This window comes from Cynoglossus semilaevis, chromosome 13 (assembly GCF_000523025.1).
Source record: "Cynoglossus semilaevis isolate Cse_v1.0 chromosome 13, Cse_v1.0, whole genome shotgun sequence".
Classification (NCBI taxonomy): domain Eukaryota; kingdom Metazoa; phylum Chordata; class Actinopteri; order Pleuronectiformes; family Cynoglossidae; genus Cynoglossus; species Cynoglossus semilaevis.
This window is the reverse complement of record NC_024319.1, coordinates 19,054,987-19,080,326: the sequence shown is the minus strand read 5'-3', so window position 1 is coordinate 19,080,326 and position 25,340 is coordinate 19,054,987. Positions and strand designations below refer to the sequence as shown.

At 38.6% G+C, this 25,340-nt stretch overlaps 1 long non-coding RNA gene across 2 annotated transcripts in view; it reads right to left on the bottom strand.

The window, feature by feature from the left end:
- Window positions 1-25,340, bottom strand: part of LOC112487972 (uncharacterized) — a 91,803-nt gene that overhangs the window by 5,410 nt on the left and 61,053 nt on the right. The gene's annotated exons all lie outside the window — the stretch shown is intronic.

Below are 25,340 nucleotides of genomic sequence, written 5' to 3'. Positions count from 1 at the left end.
AAAAAATTTAGAACTTAAAACTTTCACCAAGGATTTTTAAAATATTTCGCTTTAATATGATATCATTCAGACAATTCAGAATATTCATGCTAGAAAACTTTACTTACTTAATCTCTAAGTTGGAGTTTATTCAATTTTATGGAAGAGTTTACGAATAATGTTTATTGACTTGAGTTGCAAAGGTTTGTGATATACTGTATGTGCATATATTTTCTTACAATCTTTTTAACTTGTATCCGTGTATCCAAGCTGTGCTGTTTAAATAAGATGTATGGATGTTTTACTGTAACTACACCTTTTTTTTAAATTCTGCACTGAGGCCAGCCAATGGTTTAAAACTCCGAATCCAGAGTTCAGCTCCTGGTTTCAGTCAATCAGCGGGGTCAGGGTCAGGGTCTGCTTTATTACCAAGGGTCATGGATGTGTTTAACAAGTCTAAGAAGTGAAAAGACAGCAGTAAACGGAGGTTAGACACCTGGAGAGGAGAGGTGCTAACTCATTAGTGAAGGTAACGGCCTGGGAGAGGCATGTTCATGATCTGCTAATGTGACACAAATCGACTCGTATCAGTAGATTAGATTAGGGATGACTCTGCTCTGCCCTAAAACAGATTCTAAGCAGGCGTTCTCTTGACATTACCAAACATTCTCTGCAGGGTTTTGCTTTGGTGTCGAGCCCCCGAAAATCAACAGGTTAAAAAAATAATATGATAAATAATAATTAAAAACTACCAACAGTCTGCCCACAGTTAGCCTCTACCCGCAGAAACAAACTATAGATGCCAGTTGTTTGTGAAAACTGCAGATGAGTTTGCAGACATTGCCGATGCTCAGTCTCAAAGACTCTTCTTAACATTCTGTGCATGTGTGATCTGAATCAACACTGGTCAAACCAAATCAGTCTCCCTCACTGTGACAGCAAATGTAAGTCTATAGTTAGTTTTACTCTCACAGTTTGACAACTTCTCTGCCCACACAGCAGTCACTAACCTCCGTGAGCTGTCTGCCTGCAAACAGCAGCTGCTCGGAGGCTGAGCTAACTGAAATCCATCAAGAGATCCACAAGATGTTGAATCAGACACAAACTGCAGCCTGTCTGCATTTAGCAGCAACAGATGTTGTGTCCTGAACACGTCTAATATGCTTGAGGAAAAAAAAAACAAAACCAAAAAAATTTTAATCTTTCACAGTGTTTCTCAATTCTATCATTTTGTTCCTCCTTGGTTTGGTATTTAACGAGTATCTGATGTGTGAGGAAGAAGACGGGCTGAGTACGACAAAGGAAAATGAAGATGATACTTGTGCAGTTCAAAAATGCACAGGTCTTGGTGAAAGGAAATATAATTTTAGTGGTAAAAAGTCAAAGTCTTCAGAACAGTCAGATCAAGACTCTGTCCTGTGTAGAGGCCTCAGTCTCAGTCCAGGCTGTATGGGATGCCTGCCTGCCAAATGAACTAGGATGAGTAAAAGTCACCAAAGGCCATTTAAAGGGGCAATCCACAAAATGGTTTGGCACACTTTGTTGTAGCAACCCTGCCCTGCCCTACAGGAACTGGAGATAGTGGAATTGACCCGGAAACCTTCTGCATGACTGGCAGCAACCCAAGTTGTCTTTATCTTTCTCCTAGAGCTTACACTGTACTTACAAACTTATATGAAATAAAAACACTAATAATATCATATATGTACATTAGTCCTTTATTTGTCCCCCAAAAAGTTTTTGCAACACACCCAAGCTGCCACAGGAGCCAACGATAAGGTTCCTTCTGTGTGTAAGGCAGTCATTAATCACTTATTTAATACAACTTGGAATTTTTATACATTCCTTTTTATACGGTTTTATACGTTCTGTGATTATAATTTTTTAATAATTTTGTATTTCTTAAAGAAGTTAAAGATGTGACATGCTCATTGGCCACAGATTTGTTTCTACTGACATTAAATGGTGAAAAATCTCAAAAGCAGAGTCGTTCTGTGAGTAACTGTTGGCTTTCATTCCTCCCCTCTCCACCGGCCCACTCTTTCACTGTCCACCATTCCGTCTGTCCATCCTTTATCTGCACCACTCCTGACCCCTGGCTGCTCATTCCTTCTGGGAAGGTTTTCCACACATCAAAGTGCACTGCCATTTATTTCAGGGACAATCAGCAAACATAAGATAATTGGGTGTTGCTAGAGGTCTGCCTCAAGCCCACTGAGCCCGTCTGACAGCAAAAAAAAAAAAAAAAACATAAATAAAAGACAAAAGGAATGACAAGCCTGTTGCCTGGAGCAGATGAGCAGCAGTTAAAGCCAGAAATAGTGAGCGATGACATGCATATAAATGGTGGCTGTGCAAAGGTAAACAATGACTCTTAATTACCAGGCAAACTTTTAATTAAGATGACAGGAGAGTAATTATTTCCCCTGACAGAGTTCATTGAGCCAAAGAGTCCATGTTCTGATTAGGCCTCTCATCTGGATGTCTCTGCTCCTGTGGGGAGACAATAATGACACGACCTCTCGTTCACAGAGGACATACACACAGCACAGGGGGCGATGGCGGAGGAAGGGGGTCTTTTTTCTTCAAATACTGTTTTGATCATAATGGCAGGAACAGCACAGGACAAAGGTTCATGGATCTGTAAGGTGCATCTGTTGTGACACATACATATATAGATATACCGTCTGCTAATGCACACTGACAGGACTGAATATAATGGACTTGATTTTACACCGTTGTCAACTTTTTTTCACTGTGAGGAAAGTTAGGAAAAAGAAGAAAAGCGTGCTAACCGTGTGTGTGGCGTCCAGCGATCCATTTATCAGCAAAAATTGCAGTTGACAAGACCAATTATATTTGGAGATTTGATGTATTTAACTGGATGCGACTCAAATGTACGTTAACCTCCAGTGCACTCCAGATGTGAGCACTGTGTGTAGAAGATGAAATGGATTCTGTAACACAATTTGTGACAGTGAATGAATGATTACATGTGTAAGTCAGTGTGCACAGTCTGCCTGGTCTGAACTGTATATGAGCAGCCTGTAGAGATTTCATCACATTTTCTAACATAAGCTTTTACAGGCCTATTGATTCCATTAACCCTAATGATTCAGCGATGGATGGATGTGTGTGTCTCAGTCTTACAGAGTTTCATCCTGGGAGAAATCATTTCAGTCTGTTTCCATTACGTTCAGAGTCAAATGTAGATAATGGCACAGTGATCACACAAACCACTGCAGTAAGGATGTTTGGATCATTTAGGTGTTGTTGTCTATGTTGGAGGAGGTTATATGTACATTATACTGTTACTCAATGATTCTTAATTATACAGCCACCGAGAGGGCCACAAAAGATGTTCAGTTTTTTTGACCGGTGGGCAGCGAGGGCTGCAGTGGTGCATAGGTCATCAACTGAAGACCCCAGAGATATGTTCATATCATCAAGAAGCTCAGTTACAATGCAGCTTTTGACCATGTGGGGGTGGTAATGCATCAGTCAGTTCTTGAACAAGCATAAATATACAGAGAAGAAGTTTGTCTTCTCCATCCTAACTTCATTAAATATGGCTTTTTGCTTTTTAAACTGTAGGTGGATTTGGTTTATAATTGAACTATAATTGAGCTAAATACACAGAGGTACGATTTAATGGGCCACTTTGTATTTATGAAAATTAGGCCTTAGGGTCAAAAAGGTTAAGAACCCTAGCCATAACAGATCTAGTAACAGGTAAAGTAACTAGAAAGTGATTGATTACATGCGATGATTTGACATTTAGACATGTGTTGTGACTTCAGCTGAAGAATCTTGTCCTGTTTAAAAAGGAAAACTTCTAAACGACTCTTTTATATTGATCAAGCTTAATTGATGTAATCGTGCTTTTGCTTTTGAATTTTGGCGGGACTGCTGATTCCCGCCGTTAGAAAATTTCTTGGCTGTGCACATGTGGATGAATTATTGACTGCTGTTGACGTGCAGTCCATTTCTCTTTATTTATGAATGAGCTGCTCTGATGTGGGATCAAACCTGCCCTGACTCTCTGAACCTGGCTTTTACCTGCAAAGATTTTCCATTTGGCATTCAAGCCGAGTCCTTTGGTATGTCAGCAAAATTTCATTCATTATTATTTTGTCCTCCTGATCTTTTCTGATCCACTCAGGGTGTTTTTTTATTCAACACATGTCCAGGCTTTCAGTTACTCATTCACAGGCAGCTGTAATGGTTGCACAGCTATAACGTCCATCAAGTGGAATAATTGACTGAGACATTAATCATCCTCACACAGCTGTCATAGCAGCTGTCAGCAAACTGATGTCCAGCCAATCTTCCTACTGAATATCCAGAGTCTGATAGCTGAGGCCTCAAAACAAAGTTAGCTGATAATCAAGTGTTAAATGACCTTTTCCAGAAGGTCTTTCACTCAAACAAAAACCTTCTGCAGTTTATCTATTCCTCCCTCCAGATAATGCAAGATTAAGTGCTTTTACTTGATTAAAATGCAGTCGCATTTACATCAACACGTCGTGCATTTCAATAATATTGTGTCTTCCTTAAATGGCTCGGTAAGACTCTCAGAGGCTGAAATGTTCTTGCGCTAATCTTGTGTTGACAGCAAAGGCAGAGAGGCTGTCAGGAACTAATAAACACAACGTGTGGTTTCACTAAACTGTGATGGGGTCGTTATTAAAAAACGGAGAAAAGACTCTCGTTGCTGTTTACCGCAAATAAATGTCAGATAATTAAAATCCTCAGCGAATGTCATTCACCAAATTCTAAATCTTATTTGCACACAGCACAACCACACCAACGCTGATATTTTTAATTTGCAGTTAAGAAAATACCATTTCATCCACGGCTCAGTTTGCATGGATTGTGCTGAAAACGAAGCGGAGCGGGGACATGATTAGACAGTCACCACTGATCAAGAGGTTTCACAGTGACTGGCAAAATAGGAAAAGGTTGTAATAACCTTGTAGACTGCATCATTCTGCTTGGGTTCTGACACCTTAATTATGCACAGAGATGAAACCACACTTTTCTGACCTGGAGCAGCGCCAACATTTTGAGCTGTTAATGAGATTACTGACATGAAGTCCCTTCACGACCTATAGCAGAGACTCTCGGAACCTGAATAGATTTGACAAGGAAGAGTCAGTGCTGATCAGACGTGTACTTGGTCTAAGGCTTTCTCTGTCTCCCCCTCTGGACAAACAGATAACAACATGAACCTCCTCAGTTATCCTGACATTATGCATCTATATACAAGGTTAAAGTTGAGAATAAAAAAATAAACAGCTTTTATCGCTCTTGCAAACCTATCCTTTTAAATATATATTAAACTTAAATGTTACTTTGAATGATTGTTTTTTCACATGTGGCTAAATATCTTTTAAGTCATTTTAATGACAAGATTCGATTTAAAGTAGTAAGATGAAGATAAGAATCCTGTCTAATTATTGTAAATGATAATGAAAGCTTTACGGCAGAAGAGTATTAATAGAATATTACAAGCAACACACTGATTCCATTTAACCCTGGTTTATGGTTAGTGGGAGTTTATACAGGTATAGATTCGACCGTAACTTTTCATTTGTTTGCTCACCTTATGGCACAATCGGCCGATTATAGTTTGAGGTTTTAAATTGTGATCTATAATGCAGTAGGCCCAGAAAATATGAATACAAGCTACTGAATGATGCAGCATTACCTTTGCAAGGGCTGTCAAATGATTAATTTAATTAATTAAACAGCTCTATTTTATTCATTTATTCATTTCATTTTTCTTTTTGTAAATTGCTGCAACAGAAAGACGAATACAAGCAGGTAGATGTTTGTGTTTTAAAAGTGTAATAATTTAAAACTAATCCTAATAGTGATGACAATTGATATTGAAAAATGTCAAATGTCAGCTATTGATTTGAAATGTTAAATTAAATGTTTATTTACATGTAGTTTTACTGTAGTTTTGACATCGAGCTAATATTATTGATGTATTTTAAAGTACAATTTACAGACAAGGGACATAAGTTCTAATGTGACTTCTGTGGTCGCCTGCTAACCCTCTTGCCCACAACATCTCAGAACCATGTACAACGGCCAACACTCAAGAGTGAACCTGGTCTTTGTTCAAGGCGTAACGCCCAGCACGATGATTGCAGCACATTGTTAGCAGTCATTATAACCTAAGTTATTATAGCAGGTTCATCAGATCAACTGTGGAATATATTATCACTTTGAAATCAACATCTAATTAAGTTCCCTCAGATGTTGTGGGTTAAAGAAGTTCTGTGCAGGTTGGGAGGATGGCACTGATGAAAGTGACTGCTGGAAAAGATAATACGGGAGCAGTGACGATAAAAGCCGTCACGTCAACCTGCCATTTGTTTACACTTGTCTGTTTGCCTACGTGCCTCCGGTCATGGCTGACCTGTGGGCTGAACTCAGAGCCGTTATGCTTGAAAAATACTAAACAGATTGTTTACTCAAATGTGCCCCTGTTGCTGACGTGCCCTGGCTTTATGGCAGAGAAATGACAGCCATAACCTTGCTCTCTCTCTCTCTTTCTCTTTGGGTCTCTCTCTCCTTCTTTCCCTCATCTCCCCTCTCCTTATCTGCCTCAGTATAACACAACAACTGAATTCAAAATGAACCTCAATCCCTAGAAGAATGAAGGTGATGTGTTGAATGCTAAACTGTGCGTTAAGGCCTGGTGTTTTACATGTGGTGACCAGCCTTTAGTTCTGTCTATATGCTATAAATCCCATACCTCCATTTTTCCTCTGGCCTTGCGATAGAGCCCTGTTTACAACACGTCGTTATCGAATGGACTATTGTAGTTGTTTACAAATCCTGAAGTTTTGACCAATATCTGACCAACATGGGTTACTGTAAACTACTCACAGTTCGTGATGGTTACTTAATTCTTAAGTCCCACATTGTTCCCTGCACAGTCCTTGAGCATTAGAACTCGGACTCTGCAGATGGTCCACTTCGATGACTCTCAAAGGGGAAGCTGGGTTCTGTATGTGGTTCTAATTGAACATCTTCTTACTCTTACTCTCCACTCTCTTCTCCTTCCCCCTATGTTAATAAAAATAAAGCTAGGAATTACTAGAGGAATGTGCAGCGGGGGTCGAGGAATGATTTTAATTACAATTCCAAATGTTATTTTTCTCTAGTATTATGTCTGAACCTGTCCATTAGTTAACACACTGTGGATGGTGGTAGGAGAAGGACCGGGACAGAGATGTGGATTGATGTTTTTCTCTGTAAAATCATATTCTTTAACCAACAAACACTGTCACACTATTGAGAGCTATACACTATTACTACTCACGTATTTGCTACAAAAATTGAAACCTACTGTCATCCCTGCAGTCAATAGCTGGCCTAGCTTTTAGCTGTAAGGCTGCCCTACTGCTGCAATTGCGAGTTTAAAAATATTGTAAGGCTAACATGGCTAACACAGATCTTTTAGCTATGCTTCTACTGTAAAACAAAGTTCTACATTTTACCTACATTTTATCAGCTTTATCAGCTTATTTTTATTCAGCTTTACATTTTATTATTTTATACATTTTACATACCATTACATATCATTTTACATACCTTCATTAGTAAACAATGTTATTGTACATGTAGAACACCTAGACTGGTGTTCTGCATGGTGGCCTGTCCAGTCCATCTGTCTTCCCAGAACCCCCCCCCACCCCCCCCCCATTCCCTCTGTGTAACACACACCTCCCCACCTAACACACCGGACCAAGAACTGAGAAAAAAACACTCCTCTCAGGTATAATAACCTGTGGGGTACTAAAGTCCACACTATCAGGTTGTGTTCAGTCATAAAAGCAACAGTAAATGTACTTTATTGACCAAATGTTCCAAAATAATTTGAATGTGAATTCTATTTTAATACAGTTATATAATTCTAACAGAGCAATATTTTAGTCAGTAGTTTATTATGTTAGGTAAAAGGAGGTCCAGACCTAATAACCTTTGTCAAAATCTTTATAAAACCATTTGAGCTGTAATGAACCTGCTACTTTTATAGCTACCTGAATGTACTGCAGTACTTCAGTACTCCAGAGTAAATGTAGCCTAACAACATATCAGTGTAATTATTGTATTCATGCTGTATTTTGTCGGTAACCTGAGACCCAAAGTTATCACTTAACATCCTACTGAAGCAGATACTGTCATGTTTGTGTCCCAGAGAAACAAGTTAGTTATATAGTTTTACAGATACCGTTAGTAAACTACTGACTAAATGAACAAAGTGCTCATTACTGGCTTCACTTAATAAGAACTTTATACCTAAAGGATACAAAACTCTGGGACTAATTGTTAACTTTAGAACTTCAGCTGACTGCATACCAAATCCCTAAACAGCCATTGGAAGTTTCCTTGTTACCCACAAGTTTTATCAAAAAGTAAATGTTCTCTGCAGCTGCACTGGAGGCTGAAAAGAAAACTCCATCCCTTATTCTCATGTCTCTTCACCAACTTTACCACTAGACAGCGCAGATGGACCATTAGAACGGAGCTGTTTTTCACTGTTGTCATATCTGTCTGTCGCTTGGAGCATTCTAATGGCCGTTCACAACACTGTGTTTCTGTTCTGGGAAAGTTTGGCCTCCGTGAGTATAACATCAACTTTACAGACAACACAAGACCATCTTATTAGTTCCCCCTTTCATCTCATTACATCCTCTTGTCCCTGTGCTACCCTCAGTTAATGTGTTAATGCATTGTCACTTCATTAGAGTTGCATCAGAGTGATAAATGAACTGCTGCTTTTTTTTCTTTCCTCCAAGACATCTTCCTCCCCCGCTGATGGCACTGCTTGTTCTGGATCACTGTCCAAAAGGGAAGAGTGTGGGTGGATGATGCTACTGAGGCCTGTCGGTTTCCCAGCGGGACTGATGGCTGCTGGTGATGCTATATGGCTGCTATTACGGGGCTCCTTTATCTCCATTGTCACCTGAATGTATGCGTCTTCTCAGTGTGGTGCAGGATCATCCTCCGCCCCCCCGCCTCTCTTCAACATGCCCTGGTTTCCTCAGGTGTTGTAATCAGTCTGCCTCCCCATGGAGCAATATTAGGTGGTGCTTATGTAGCGCAGCTAGGCCTGATGGGATGCTATATGTGCATTTAAAGGTAGAGCCATAGACCCGCAACACCTAATTGTAGATAGTGTCTCTCTTTTTTAGGAACATCCACTCTGTCAAGGCCACACAAACTTTTTAGGTATTTAAAGCAATCATGACAATTAAAAAAAGTTGCTGCTGATGTCGTTATCCTTAAAGGTGTAGTCAGTAATTTCATGTATCTCCTCCTTCACGCAACCAAGATTCCCACTTTACCTTCCTTTTCCCTCCACTGTCTTGTGAACAAAAGAAAAAAATGATACTAATTTCATAATCAGATGAGGATTACAACAGGTGGAAAATCTGGCCCCTGTCCTGTGAATGATGAATGAAAACTTCACCGCAGTAACAATACAAATCAAAACATGTTGTTGACTCACGCTACACTAGAATATTCTAAAAAAACATTTCTATTAGGTTAGAAAAGTTGTAGACCATACACTAGGCGATTTCTTTTAGCACCTTCTGAGCTTTTGTTTTCAGATAAATCACAGGTTTCTCTCCTCCAGTCTTTGACAAGTTGCCCACGGCTGTCCCAGGATTGAAATTAACACCTGTCTTATAACAGAATTTTTATGTTTCTTATTGCCAGAAGAGGTTTGCCTTTTTCCCTTTTCCTCAGTTAGACGGTTTGATATGTGCCATAAAAAGGAGGGTAAAACACAGCAGAAGAAAGCACCCTGGAGAGGACAGACAATGTCACAGTGGTTAGACTTTTATCTCTCTGACTTCAGTCCCTTTCTATACTCAGCTGCAGCTTAACATGTTTAGATCACTGTGTGTTGCTGGTTCAGACTGGTGCAGACTTGTACCTTCTTTTTATTAGTGTGAGAGGCTACATCTGAGTTCCTGATTTAAAAAAAGAAAACAGTGTCACTGCTGTTATTTGCCTCCGGGTTTGTTTGTTTTTTTACTTACAGAGAAGGGTTTCGGGGCACAAGGTTTTCATATCATTATGTGCAGGGCTTTTTGTGTCACATGCAGTAACTAACCTCCAAACTGCCTAGTTCAAATGCTGTAGTCACTCCTAAAAGAAAATACAAAAAGTACATGCAACTAAAATCCTCCTATAAAAGAAACAAGGATGTTCTTTATCCATAGCAGATCAGTTTAAAGTGATCTGGTATTTGTCCATGTTCATTTGTTTTCATCTCTTTATCTAATAAAACAATGTTGGAATAATGGCCAATTTATATTACACTTATAGAGCGGCTCTGAGACTTACATCAGACTTCTGTTCCTACGGTGCACCGTAACTCGTTTATCACTGAACTCACATACTGTACATTAGTACTCATGTCACTCACCTAGGCTAACACAGTGGTAACATCATAATCTAGGACATAAAAACATCAGTCTGACTTATACTAAAACGATAGGACAAGACATTGTCAATAAATTTCTAGCAGATGGCGACATAACCATGAAATGGCAAAGGTCGAGGACGTCGTAAACTGAGGACCACCCATATATCTATGTCCTATTTGTGCATAGTATTGTCATTATAAATGAAATGGCGGCCTCCCATAAAGCATTTCAACACTTCATTCCATCTCTTCCTTTTTCAAAATCTAACACAGTGAACACTGTAACAAGTTGCCCTAAAGTTAAATTTGCTACAGATATTCATATTTGTTTTTTATATTTAATGTCATATTATTTTTCCTTAATGACAGGTGAAATATTCCCATTTTAAACCAGTCTGTGAACATTTTTTTGTGAACATCTTCATACTTTTCAGCCTTTACTCAGTTCTATTGATCTTTATATACAAGTCTGAATGTTTAAAATAAACTATATAAATAACTTTGACCGTCATTCTTCTACCAAGTTTACTTTCCAGACAAGGCCTTATCCCTTTTTCTAGTATCTATGTAAAAACCCACTGAATTGTGGGTGTTTATCTTAAACCTCCTTTGTTTCTGAGGAATAAGAGAACTAATTTGGATGGCTTTAAAAATGTGCGAGTGAGTTCAAAGCAGGACGGCTACAAAGCTGTTTCCTGCGTTCTTAATAGTGACATCAAACAGTGTTTGCTTAAAAAGGAGGAGAATGAACTGGTGAAGGTTTAATGAGTTGAGGTGTCAGTCTGGGTAAGTCCTGAACTCCTCATCAGGTCCCAATGAAACACTGCCAAAGATGGGAATGCAAATGTCTTTGTCCTTCAAGGGGAAAAAACAGAGTTGTTGGTATATACTGTATACAACAAAGAACACAGTATTTTTATTTTGCTTGATGTTAATATTTTAATTATGTTTTTAAATTTATATTATATAAGAAGAAAAGTTAAGGCAGTCTGTTCAAATTCAGTCATCTCTCATGTAGCCTGTTAGCCTGTGTCAGCAGCATCAAAACAGATTCACAACTGCATTAAAGAGAGGGACAAATTAGTGAACTGACAACAGCTGTTTAAAAACAGTCCTGGAAACAATTCCCATCAGCCTCAACTGATGTTGCTGCTTCATCTTTACCAAATATGGACACTGTGCTAAATTAAGATGGAAACAATTGTAAACCTTAGACTGTTGACTGCATTGAATATATGAATATTGTCCCTTCTTCTCTACAGAAGCCATGTCATTTATTTGAGTTTAATAAAATACATAAAAATAATACTGTTAGTGAAATATCAAAAATGTCGTCAGATGTTGTTGCATCATTTGTAATCAAAAGCTGATATTTTAAGAGGAAGCTTTGTGTCCAGCATCTGTATGCTTCACCATACTTTTCTCTCTTTCTTTACCAGCGGCTGAAATGTGGATTATTATTACATACATCAAACCTCCATTTGATGCCCTCAGTAGCAGACTGCTAGGGGACATTAATCAAGAGAAACAAGTGAAGTCTCACATCTGCTCTGAGTGGAGCTGGCGGCTCTCTCTACCTGCATGTGAGTCACTGTCAGTCCTGAAGCTCTGATCCTTCCTCCCTTCCCTCCCTCCCTGCCTCCCTCCCCACTGAGCTGTGCTGCACATCACACATTACAACCATCAACACGTCCAAACAGAATATATTTAGCCAATAAAGCTGTGCGTTCTAATCAGTCACCATTGAACTACATCCTTCGACTGTCTGTTAAGAATGACTATTTAGGCCATAACTCTGGGGAATGTAAAATGTAAATACGACACGAGTCAGATTCATACAGTGTTCATCTTTGTCACTTTGTTGTGTCTTTTCTGTTCTCTTTAATGATACTTTCTGCTCAGTTTCTACTTTAATTTTATCCTATAAACACTCAAGTCGACTGAGAATAGAAGAAGTGAAGATGAAGCAAGAATCCTAAAAATACTGGACTGTGCTTGAAGCCAGAGGAGTGGACTGAGTCAACCTGTTCAAGGCAGAAAAGTCCCTGATCAGGAAAAACTAAACCTTCTGATTCTGCAGAAGGATGTGAACAGGTGATGCTAATGATGATGGAAAGGCGTTAAGACCAAAACACAAGTCAAACTGGGACCCAGGTCAAAACAGGTCCCATACACAGACAGTGGTTTGGTTTCTGTGTCTTATTAAGGTAAATTAAACTTAATATGAGCTGTATGTTTGTTTCTATGTGGACAGATAAAGATATTCCAGACTGTATACTATACCTAAGAAATAGATTAGGCTAAAGTTACTGCTTTAGAATTAAGCAGGTCTGCATGTGAATTATTCACTTTGCACTGTGTTTACTGTAAAGACAGCACACAATCCAGACAATCATATGGTTTCAAAGGCTATTTTTAAGACAAAAGAACAGGATGAGGTCTTTATGAACCACTATCTTTAGAAAAAAAAACTTGAATGATGAAGAGTAAGACCAGGTGGACGGTTGGACAGCTGGAGTTTTCCAATGGGAGCCGGGCAAAAATACATATGTCCAATATCCTGATGTCAGGAAATGTCTGGGTTTTGACAGACCATTTGTCTGACAGCACTACCCAGTAGAGACAGTAGGTGTAGAACTATCAGGTACAGTATAGGCAAGCAACACACCGTTTGTGATGACTGGTCAGGTCAGGGACTGCAGTGTTGGTTGTCAAGTCATGGCAGATACATATACATGGCTTCCTTTTCTTATTTTTGTTTAAATCTCACACTGTGACAATTCAAGACAAAAAGATAAGACATTAGGACCCTGACATTTGAACACTGGTGTCTCCAAACGTTGTAATGACACACTCTGGTTGGAAACACCTCCACACGGCTGACAGGCTTTTATTTACATCATCCAATGGTTGTTACAGCTGCCAGCTCCAACCTGTCACCAACACCGCGACTGCTGTGTTACATGTGACGTCCACTTGGTCGTCCTAATGTTCTGTCTGTCCATGTGAACAGAGGATGTAACCAAGTGCTGTAAAGAGCAACAACAGGACATTTACTTTTTCAAAGTAACGTCAGCAAGTATTATGTCAGCTGGATGGACACCGCTGAACTTCTAAAACTTCTATTTTTACCATTTTATTCTGAACAAGTCACAAAAGTCAGTCAGACGGTGCCTGGTGTGATGAAGTGAGGCCCCATACTGGGAAGAAAGTAAAAGGCAGAGGAGAGAGGAGAGGTGGATGTGGGTGAAAGAGGGCAGTCTGGATGGATGAGCCTTTGTCCTGGTCAACTTTGATCTGACAGTTGCTTAACAGGAGGAACACACACTCTTCACACTTCAAACACTTTCTGCTGCTTTGTTTTTACGTTCTTTACCATTCACAGACCATCTGCAAACTCATAAATGGGCGCCTTCATTTTCAATACTTTCTTTTTGTATTTTTTTATTGACATCATGACGTGACAAGTTTCTAAAAAGTCATGTTTTAAAAACATGAACGTGCCAACTACAATCTTCACCATGACCAATGGATGGAACGTTTGTCGCAGGATCTATCATAAGAATTTATTGAGGACTGAAATTTTCCAGTTACTAATTTGTTTTTTCTCACAAACTAGTCAGTGCATCAACCATTCACCACCAGCAGCTAAACCTTTCCACACATTTAAAAGAAAATATTGTGTTGAGAGAGTGAAATAGTGTTCCTGCCAAACAAAGCAACTGTTTACTGCCAACTGTACCAAGTTTCTACATCAATAACAACAAAAATGGAGCCAAATCTCACGTTATTGCAAACTAATAGAGCAGAACTTTTTTTTACATATCACTAGAGATTTCAAACTATGTGTTGCTCGTGATTTTCTCAGTTTGTATTTTGACGAAGTTCTAAACTTTTTAGACTTACTGACCCTAGCTTTAACTTTAACTGCATGTGGTTTTATTACTTTAGTACTGCTAGTTGTTCTCTACTGAGAGTATTTTTGCATATTTTAACAAAATTATGTTAAGGTGATGTAGTTTTACCCATTTGTTTGTTTATTTCCATGCAAATTAGGTTACACTGAAAAAGTTGATATTAATAGCATGTCCATTAGCCTATATGGCTGCGAGGATAAAGAAAAACAACTAATCCAACATGACAATGAGCGAAGCTTAATGTGATCACAGCAGTGGAAGAACGACGGATTTGAATCAGGCAGAACTACCGACCAGCTTTTATTCAAATTAAAATTGCAAATATTAAATCCTACATGCACGCTGTGTAAATTCAAATTAATTAAAATGCTACGTTGCTCGGCAAATAATTGGATCTCAATCATCTGTGTAATTTGAGGTGCTTGATTAATCTAGTGAAAAAACATCCAAAAGTGAGGAGGCCTCTCCTTATTGTCTGGTTGGATGGAGTGTTCTCAGAAATGAATAAACGGCGGAGAAGTGGGAAGGAATCCAAGCACATGTTTTGGAAATAGAGATGGGCGAGATATGGCTTTGATGGATTTTTATCCCCATCCGGGCTGCGTCGGTGGAGCGAGGAATCGTGAGCGGAGATAATTTATGTCCTCAACTTCAAGGCTTCCTGTGCAGTGAAGGAGAAGTGTGCATGACTCAAGTGCTTTTCCCTGGTGAAAACAAGTGAGCAGAGGAGGAGTGAAGACATACTTGACCCCGCCTTACGGGACAAGCCCCAGAGCGTCAGACTGTTTTTCTGATTTTATTAATATCACGATGAACCGAGATGATCCTGCTCTGCCTCCACGAACCAAACCGGTGTAAAATGTCACTGAGAACAGCAGCTTGCTGTGACTGTTTTCTATTACTAACTTGTTTTTGTCTGCTCCCATCTGTTAGATTCATATTTTCAAACTGTGCAGAAGTTTTTCTTTTTCAAGTAAAGACAAACTCTGATTTTAAACTGAATGAAGACACTGGAGTATTCAGTGTTGTCAGTTTTATTGACATGAACTGAACGAATCTCACAGTAAGTCCTCCTGTCTTCGTCCTTGATAAAACTTCCAAATTGCTGACACTGTTGACCAACTTGAATAAACTACCCACAGGGAAAACAATACACTGAAAGCCACTTGGAAAATATAAACAAACACAGCCTGACTGGTACACACTGGTACAAAAAGATGTTCCACAGTACTTTATTGTCAAAAGGACACGTTTTTTAAGCAGGAGAACAAGTTTTTAAATTCAGCTTTGATATCTGAATAAGAGGTTGCATTTAAGACTCTAATGTTTTACAATCTACAAAATGACTGTAATCAGTGCAGCATTAAATGTCCTAGAGGGGCAGTTAAAGTTAAGCAACTTGGGAAGTGTTGAAAAGGAATGAAATATGTTAAGTTGTCAGTTAGGGCTAAGATTGTGGGAAAAGGGAACTAATGGGTGATTAGAGGACATTAAAATACTGCAGTATGGAGAAGATGATGAAAGCCTAAAAAGAATGTGAACTTGTACAGTAGTTCTGTTCATTTCACCAAGGTTACTCATAGACATGTAAAAATAAAAAACAACAGTTTATTAACCTGTGATAGAAGCTCTTCTCCCTTAAACAAAATCACAACCATCAGACCTGTATGCACAGGCATGTCTATCGCTTACAGATACATCAGGGAATCAGTGAGATTAGTGACACTTTACATCATTTCAATAGGAGAGAACAACACGCACAGCCATTGAAAAACACTTTTCTTCCTACAGCAGTCAAACACCTGCTCTTTGATATCAAGTAGATTGCGTTAGAAGCCTGGTTATTGGCTCAGGAGGACGGGACCAGTGAGTCCACGTTCACTGCCTCGCTCACCAACCCCCCTCCCCCCCCCGACCCCTGACACAAACACTACATCAACACCAATTTCTGTTGCTTAACAGCGTGCTGGATCATGAGTGATTACTGTGGTTGCCACCTTGATGGCTGATCTTAGCCAATGGGACGGCACTGGGCCCCAGCTGCACCTGTAATTTGCAATGACACCTCATTTTAGGAGCTTTCGCCTTCCAAGCCATAGAGGGAGCAAGATGCCAGGGAACTTAATCAAATTTCTGCAGGATTTTAAGCCTCTGTGTTTTTTTAGTTCTTAATCTGTAATGAGTTGTAAAGGAAAACAAAAAACATCACGGGTGAATTTGGATGGACACAGATTGAGTTACAAACGTTCACTTCCTGTAATTAACTGACTCGCAAATAATCACGCAATCCAACTGCTGTTGATAATACATTTTCTGAATGGACATCCTGAGACAAATCTTTATTTGCCCGTCGTATGAGGTGAAAGTTATTTCTTTCACACCTAAACACAAGGCCAAAAATCAAATATTTAGGACCCACAATAAAAGTAGGGGTGTAAGAAAACATTAATGCAATTATGTACCATTAAATTTAATTTTACAATACTGTATTGATATTCTTCAGCACTATATTGATTTTCTTGTTATTAACAATTAAAATGCTAATATTCATGACTTCTTTGAAATATGTTAAGTTGTCAGTTAGGGCTAAGATTGTGGGAAAAGGGAACTAATGGGTGATTAGAGGACATTAAAATACTGCAGTATGGAGAAGATGATGAAAGCCTAAAAAGAATGTGAACTTGTACAGTAGTTCTGTTCATTTCACCAAGGTTACTCATAGACATGTAAAAATAAAAAACAACAGTTTATTAACCTGTGATAGAAGCTCTTCTCCCTTAAACAAAATCACAACCATCAGACCTGTATGCACAGGCATGTCTATCGCTTACAGATACATCAGGGAATCAGTGAGATTAGTGACACTTTACATCATTTCAATAGGAGAGAACAACACGCACAGCCATTGAAAAACACTTTTCTTCCTACAGCAGTCAAACACCTGCTCTTTGATATCAAGTAGATTGCGTTAGAAGCCTGGTTATTGGCTCAGGAGGACGGGACCAGTGAGTCCACGTTCACTGCCTCGCTCACCAACCCCCCTCCACCCCCCGACCCCTGACACAAACACTACATCAACACCAATTTCTGTTGCTTAACAGCGTGCTGGATCATGAGTGATTACTGTGGTTGCCACCTTGATGGCTGATCTTAGCCAATGGGACGGCACTGGGCCCCAGCTGCACCTGTAATTTGCAATGACACCTCATTTTAGGAGCTTTCGCCTTCCAAGCCATAGAGGGAGCAAGATGCCAGGGAACTTAATCAAATTTCTGCAGGATTTTAAGCCTCTGTGTTTTTTTAGTTCTTAATCTGTAATGAGTTGTAAAGGAAAACAAAAAACATCACGGGTGAATTTGGATGGACACAGATTGAGTTACAAACGTTCACTTCCTGTAATTAACTGACTCGCAAATAATCACGCAATCCAACTGCTGTTGATAATACATTTTCTGAATGGACATCCTGAGACAAATCTTTATTTGCCCGTCGTATGAGGTGAAAGTTATTTCTTTCACACCTAAACACAAGGCCAAAAATCAAATATTTAGGACCCACAATAAAAGTAGGGGTGTAAGAAAACATTAATGCAATTATGTACCATTAAATTTAATTTTACAATACTGTATTGATATTCTTCAGCACTATATTGATTTTCTTGTTATTAACAATTAAAATGCTAATATTCATGACTTCTTCTCTGGTGATTACTGATATAGATCTCTCTGTTTCTGTTTTAAAAACCTATCTCTGGTGATTACTGATATAGATCTCTTTGTTTCTGTTGCCTGACCTTATGTTAACCTGATGTTAAGCACGTAACAGCACTGAGTGTTCACTATGCTGACAGTTTTCAGTTTTTAAAAAACTCAATGTATTGATGTGCCAATAGTATCAGAGTATATCGCACTTGTATCGTGATTCATATCAAATCGCCAGATTCTGTCCAATACACAGCCCTAAGTAAAAGTGACAACAAAGAAAACAAATACTGTTTCGATGTATTACAGTAGAAACAAAACCAAAGTTCAATGTTGTGTTTAATAATCAAGAGCCTGAGGCTAGAGTCTACAGACCCCAGTAAGAAAAGTCAGAGTAAAGAGAACACTGCCTTACATAGAACAGCACAGAGCACAGAGAAAGAAAAGAGAAGAAGAAGGAGAAAAAAAAGAACAAAACAAATAGCCTGAAAGAGTTGTTCAGGCTCTGTGAGGGGTTAGTGGAGCGGAGAAGACTCCAATTAAGGAGTGTAATAAATTCTGATCACCTTGGGCTCAGCAGCACCATTCACTGAAAGGTTGAACTTTTCTCAGAGAATCTAATCAGAACCGTACATTTAGAGAAAAAGAAAAAAAAAAAATCAAAAACAAACTTTTCTTAACTAAAGAGTTGGGAACGTTTTCTTCAAATTTTTCTCCCTTTACCTGTAAATGCGGCCATGTTGAAATCACAGCCAGAGAAGTCAGAGAAGACTTGGCAGTAGGAGGACGACAGCAGGTGTTGTCGCTCTATTGTGTATTTACTGAAGAATTAAGCCATAATGTCAGAGGCTGCCTTGCTCAATAACTCTTCTGTTGAAGTGGGAGCAGAAAGCCGGCACTGTGTGTTTGCAGGGAAAAGAACCACCTGGCTTTTTAGCACAAGGGGGGGAAATGACAAGTCTTCCCCCTGTGGTGTTATCAAAACCAGATTTAGCCCAAATGAAGCAGTTATGCAATTAGACGGCTGAGGAAGAATAAAGCAGCTGAGGTGTGTTTGAATTACAGGTGGTGTGTGTGCAGGAGAAGCCCGGTGGTTATTACAAACTGCTTGATGTGAGAGTATTACAATTATAGGTTGTTTATAGAAAATCCACATCTCTGATGTTTCTGTTTTTCAGCAGCAGAGAGTGACAACTCCACATTAAATACAGAATAGACCTTTTTTTGATTCCCAGTGATTTCCAGAGGCTTTTCTGATATAATATATAAAACTAAGATACAGTAGGGGTCGAGGTCACCGTAGCCCAGTGCTCCTCAAAGTCGGGGGAACCATGACCTGACGGATGTGGCATGAACAGTGGAAAAAACAAAAATCAAGGTGATGTTTTATTTTCTTTTTTTGATCTTTTGTGTAATCTGATGTTGATTTTTGTTGGGGTGATAGGGGAAGGTGTCGCCAACCAAAAAAGCCCCAAACAAAAAAAGTTTGAGAACCACTGCAGTAGCCAGACCCATGTGTTCTGAGCAACTATGCTATATAGGTTTTTTGCTAACTATGCTGGAATCAACATGGAGTGACTGCAGAGCAAAACATCTACAAGGTTAATATAGGTTTTTTGCTAACTATGCTGGAATCAACATGGAGTGATTCTATTCTATTTACACTACAAGGTTAAAATTCTATTCTATTCTATTCTATTCTATTTACTAGTACCAATACAATAGGCAATGCCTGTCAATAGGAATCCAGGAAGTTTAATGTTGTGTACATATATATGTTGTGAGGCTAAAAGCAGTACTTTTTAAATTAAGTATAAGGTTACGGAGAACTCGAGCTCCTCATTTCACCAGCAGCTCTGTCAACAGTTCACTGCTCTGCAGAGCGGCAAAAATACAGGAACTTAAATGCAAATCGTCAGGGAAGGAATAATATGTACCTAGCTGTCAGAGATTTCTTAAACTGACGAGACGTTTTTCAGCACTTGGGTTGGTTGAGAGGTTCTGGGCTGGAGAAAGAAAAAGCTTAAAATGTTATTGTGCATAATGCATTCACAGAGGTGGAAAGGAGGCTGGGGTTATAATTGAAAATGAGCTGAAACTGGCTGACAAAAGCTCTGCTGAAGTGATTATCTTTTATTCATTAGAATTTCAATCTTCTGAGGCCCCGCCAAGAGGAAAATTGGAATTCACTGTCACCACTGCTCACCGGCTATTCTGATTCATAGAACGTGTGGTCGTGAACGTGCTCTGTTGAGTCTGCGAACATGAGCCCCGGCCAATGATGACAAGGCTGTGAATGTGAGAGTACATCGAAACCTTTGAAACGCGAGGGGCCGACACAAATCGACAAAAAGATACGAGCACAACAGCAGAAAGGACTGTAGCGTGAGGTTTAGATGTAAAACACAAGAAAAACCTCAGGTTCTGAAAAATATAAACTAAACACAGGATGCACATTAATGTATGAGGTGTATTTCAGTATACAGTATACATACATAAATACACAGATACACCTTAAAAAAGAAGCCAAAACTTAACTATTTTGATCCAAAACACAAGCTAGAAACCTGTCTCTGAGGTTCAAGAGGATTTGTTCAACTTTTTTTTGTCTTGGCTGAACCAAACAGTTCTCTGGGTCTAAGACATTTTTCAAAATCCAAATCCAAGTCTTAATCTGATATGTCATCATTCCTGAATTGTGGGTAAAGTTATGGGAAGAGAAGAATCCCAAAACCTCAGTCCAACTATTACTATCATGCATCATTTGAAAACCAAACAACCAGAATAAGGTTGAACAGGCTGCTGTGAGCGCTGGTACACTTAGGAAAAGAATATATATTTAATATAATGATTACAATAGAGTCACTGATGTTGAAAATAAAAGTGTTGTTCACAGAGTTGTAAAAAAGAAAAGAAATCTGACCGCTTTGCTCTAAAGCTCAAAGCTCAGAGCTCAACAAAAGCACTTATTCCAGATCAGTGAAGCAGTGAAGACAGGTGGGAGTGGAAATCATATCTTATCACTGCTCTTTGCTTCACTTTATCATGGATGGGGTGAGTGAGTGGGTTAACCGGGCCTTCTGCTTTGTGTCCACACACACAACACACGCACCCTCCATGACTTACACTTTAACAGGCTTTCCCAGCAGTTAAGACAGCAAAGGTATGTAGATACTCCTGTATATCCACAGCTGCTGCAGTCACTGTCACCATCAGCCCAGATATATGTTAGAACAGGAGCCACAGTTGACTTGACTTTTTGTTCCCACTATCATCCAGATATATGCCATGTGAGTTTTCTCAGCATCAGAACACACAGTCAACTGTGTCATGAAACAGGGACAACAGTAAAAACTACCAAGATGAGCCAGACACACACTCTGTACAGCTTTATGTTAACTATGATAGTGTTTTTGTTTTTTTTTAAATCCTATTTTCTTGTTTTTTTTCCGAGTTGCTGTGCAGCCGTTGAGATCAAACACAGAGACAGATGTGCTGGAGGAGAGAGAATCTGTTCTCCAGCTCTCCGCTGAGCGAGGATGAATCACCTGACTACACTAATACATTCTTAGTCGTGTCACCCAAGGATTTGGGACACAGACTTTTTTGTTTCTTTGCTGCTGCTTATGTCGGTGGATGGAAAGAAAAACAATTGTTGTCAGTGCTGCAGTAAAGTCAACTTGTTTCCTAAAAGGCTGTAAAACTGTGGAGAGACTTTTTTTAACCACACAAAGCATCTTGTGTTGTTAATACAGTACAGAATAACTAAACCCAGATGAGTGTGTATGTGTGTGGTTTCTCCTTCTGCACCGAGCAGGTAAAGTGGTCATCATCTAAGTCTGCCTCGTTGCAGTGTAGCAGAGAATAGACCTGATAAATTGCACTTCTGCAATCTGCATCTTCAGGAACCATGTGGGACAATTAGAGGTCAAACATGGCCGTCCGGCAGGGAAAGCAGATTTTCACATTTCCCATCAGAGAATCACATGTTAGATTTGTATGGGCGAGGTCTGAGGCTGCCTTCTATTCCACGGCTTTTCCAAAGCTCAGCTAAAAGAGCGGCGGACTCACGAGTAAATACTAATGATCCTATCCATCTTCCCAAATTGTAATGCTGAATTATCCTTCCTAAGACCTGCTCAGTTATTTTTTTTTGTCTATTACATCAGGTAAAGTGTAACATTGGGGTCACCAACTTTCTCTCCTTGAACACTTATTAAATTGAAAAGTTGCTGCAAATGGATTTTACAAGGTTTTAGAGCCAGGGAGAAGTAAACTCAGTTCCCACCACTGAGCCTCAGGGCAGGAACGACATGGAACTAATGTTCTGCCAACATCACCTACTATCAGAACTTTGTTTAATAGGTTTTCAATAGCATGGAACTAATGTTCTGCCAACATCACTATCAGAACTTTGTGGACTGCAGTAAAATATAGTAATTCAATTGTTGTAATTGATTTTACTTTTCAAATAGTAACATTTGACCCAATGAGCAGTGTTTGTGATTTAATTTTAGATGCTGACTGATATAATGAATAGACACTTAAATACATAAACATTTAAATAATACAATGTATCTTTCTATATTCACCTTTGTATTAGAATATGTCTACAATATCCACCAATTTGTGCATACTCACATGGAACCTGTTATATTCTACATTTTAGGACCTTTTTTTTACTCTGAACATCTGCCTATTAATCCAAACAGTGCAGCCTCGTCTTCCATCATGTTCACCAAACTTTGCTGTTGTAACTCAACATATCCTGTGCATGTACTGTTCTGGGGTGTGTGCATCAGAGTTACTGGAGTGCCACATATTGGAGAACCATGAAGGTACTGTCAACTGTAGTATTTCTTTATCACATTTTTTCTATAAATAATGAATTGAAGTAATTCATTAATTACTATTAATTAATGAATTAAATTCATTAGTTACTTTTATCAGTTGATTAATTAATTTATTAATTACAAATCTGTGGTTTTGAATGCACAGCTGTCACGTATTATGATGCAGTAAATGACTATGAATGTACACAAAAGCTACATTAGCTGTCTGAAGTGAAGGGCTTTTTTAATTTCTTTTTTATAAATAACCATTTCTTTCACAGGGTTCTTGCTACATTATTAAAATAATGACATACTTCTTCCACTGGTTTAATTTCAAAACAAGTCTTTGTGTTTCTATGGAACAACGTAGCATCTCTGCTCAGGAACGTAGACGCTCTGAGCTATTGCCTAAATTCAGCCATTTTAACCTTGAGAGGTTCTTCTTGACAATGTACAAACTGTTTGTTTGAAAGTTTCGCTGTACTTCTGCACATCATAGAACTAATAAGACCACTTATACCAAGACTGAACTGTTAGGAGAATAAACAACATCACAAAAACACAATAATGAGAGGCAGCAAAAGATTACGGCTCCCAACAGCCTCGTATTTAAAGTAGATATTCTCTTTGAAGTCAAGCAGCAGACAAAGGATAACGGGTAGAAATGTCAGGATCAAATTTTACTTGAACATTCAAGAGACCGTTCAACCCTTTATTGCTTCAAATTCTATTTTAAAATATTCAGCATTGGTCATGAAGTTTTTAAAGCTCGGAGCAAAATGTTTAATTATTAAAATCGACCTCACCAACTTGACTTGGAGTCACAACGGAGACCCATGTACAGAAGACAGAGATCCAAAATACAAACTGCTTTTTTTCTTGGTCATTCTGTAAAATTCAAGGCATAGAATAGGTGAGCAGGGTTTTAAAGGAATAAACCGTAATCCTTTGTATTCACCTCTAGCCTATAGCGGAGTGTTTGTTCTCCTTCAAGTCTTTAGTATCCCTCAGCAACAGCTAATGTCCTAAATGTGAGGTTTTCCTGTTGTTACACAAAATCTGACCTTCTGTGAAACAAAGATGTCTAAAAAGAAGATATTTTGATTTCTGCTGGTGAATATTTCATCCCAATAGTTTTGTTCAAAAGAGGTTTTGTTAGATATTATTCTTCTTTCTGGCCCCACAGTGCCGTGTTCATCAGAGTACTCCACACCATTTGATGCAAATTAATGCAGTAAATACCATTCTTCCAACAACTAATTCTGTCTTATTCTTACAAGCATACTCAAATGTTCCATATGTTTCATTAAAGTTACAGCAGCTGTGCTAATTTTAACACTTAAATATACATACAGAAGTGTGAAATTAAAGTTTTGCCAAAGGCCATGGGGTATTGCATGGGTACATCTGAAGGTTTCAGAAGTATTTGTAAGTCAAACACAGTATGAGAAGTATGAATAGTATTCATAGAGTGTGAGCATTTCATCACTGAACCTTTTTATGTAAAGTTATTGGAGTGAAATAATTCAAATAATTGAATTTCTCTTTACCTTTAAGAAGTGAGTGTTTGTACAAGGAATAGCAGAATAGAATATCATCAAAGATTTACAAGAATAATCAAAAGATTATTATAACAGTGTTTATTTTAAATTAGAGCTGTTTTATTTTTTTACCGGATTACTCACAGGGTAGTTGTGGATTATATTGAGATTAAACAGGACTCTTAATGATGAATCAACATTCCTGATGAATAACTCTTTCCTTTTATATGTGAAATTGTAAAATGTCAAGAAATATATGCAAAAATAATTCCACTATCTGAACAATGATAAGGGGATTCATTTGACATACCTGGCACATCACTGTGCTCATTAAAATTATAAGTATCTGCTCATGATGCAATAAATAAACATTGAGGCGTTACAATATCAGAAAATGTGGTTGCTGTGTTAGAAATAATCGTATACACTGTAGCTCGGTTTGTACTGGATTATTATGTATTAGAGAGGGCGTGCAAAAAAAACACTATGCCAAATCCTACAGATTTGTTTTGGCTTCCAAAGTTTCCAAAAATTTAACAATTTTTATTTATTTTTTCCTTGGTAAAGTTGCAGTAAGTCTGTTGTTTTACACCAACAATCCCCCAACGATTTGTCCACATTTATAAGCTGTTGCTGCCTCCTGTCTACCCTACAGCTGATGATATACAGTGTTGTAAAAATAGTGTGAAACATTGCAGGATAATGGTTGCCTGAGATTCACGCTTTGCCACACTCTGTACAGAGCCAGCACCAGCTATGAATCTAAAACAAACGGGACATTACCTAAATGATTGAGTCTGAGGGATTTAATGCATTGCCTCACCTGCTAATGCTCCTTACTCCAGTCAGCACATTTGTCACCTTGCCTCACTTCCACCTCAGCAAATAAACATTAGAGCAAATGATGTCTT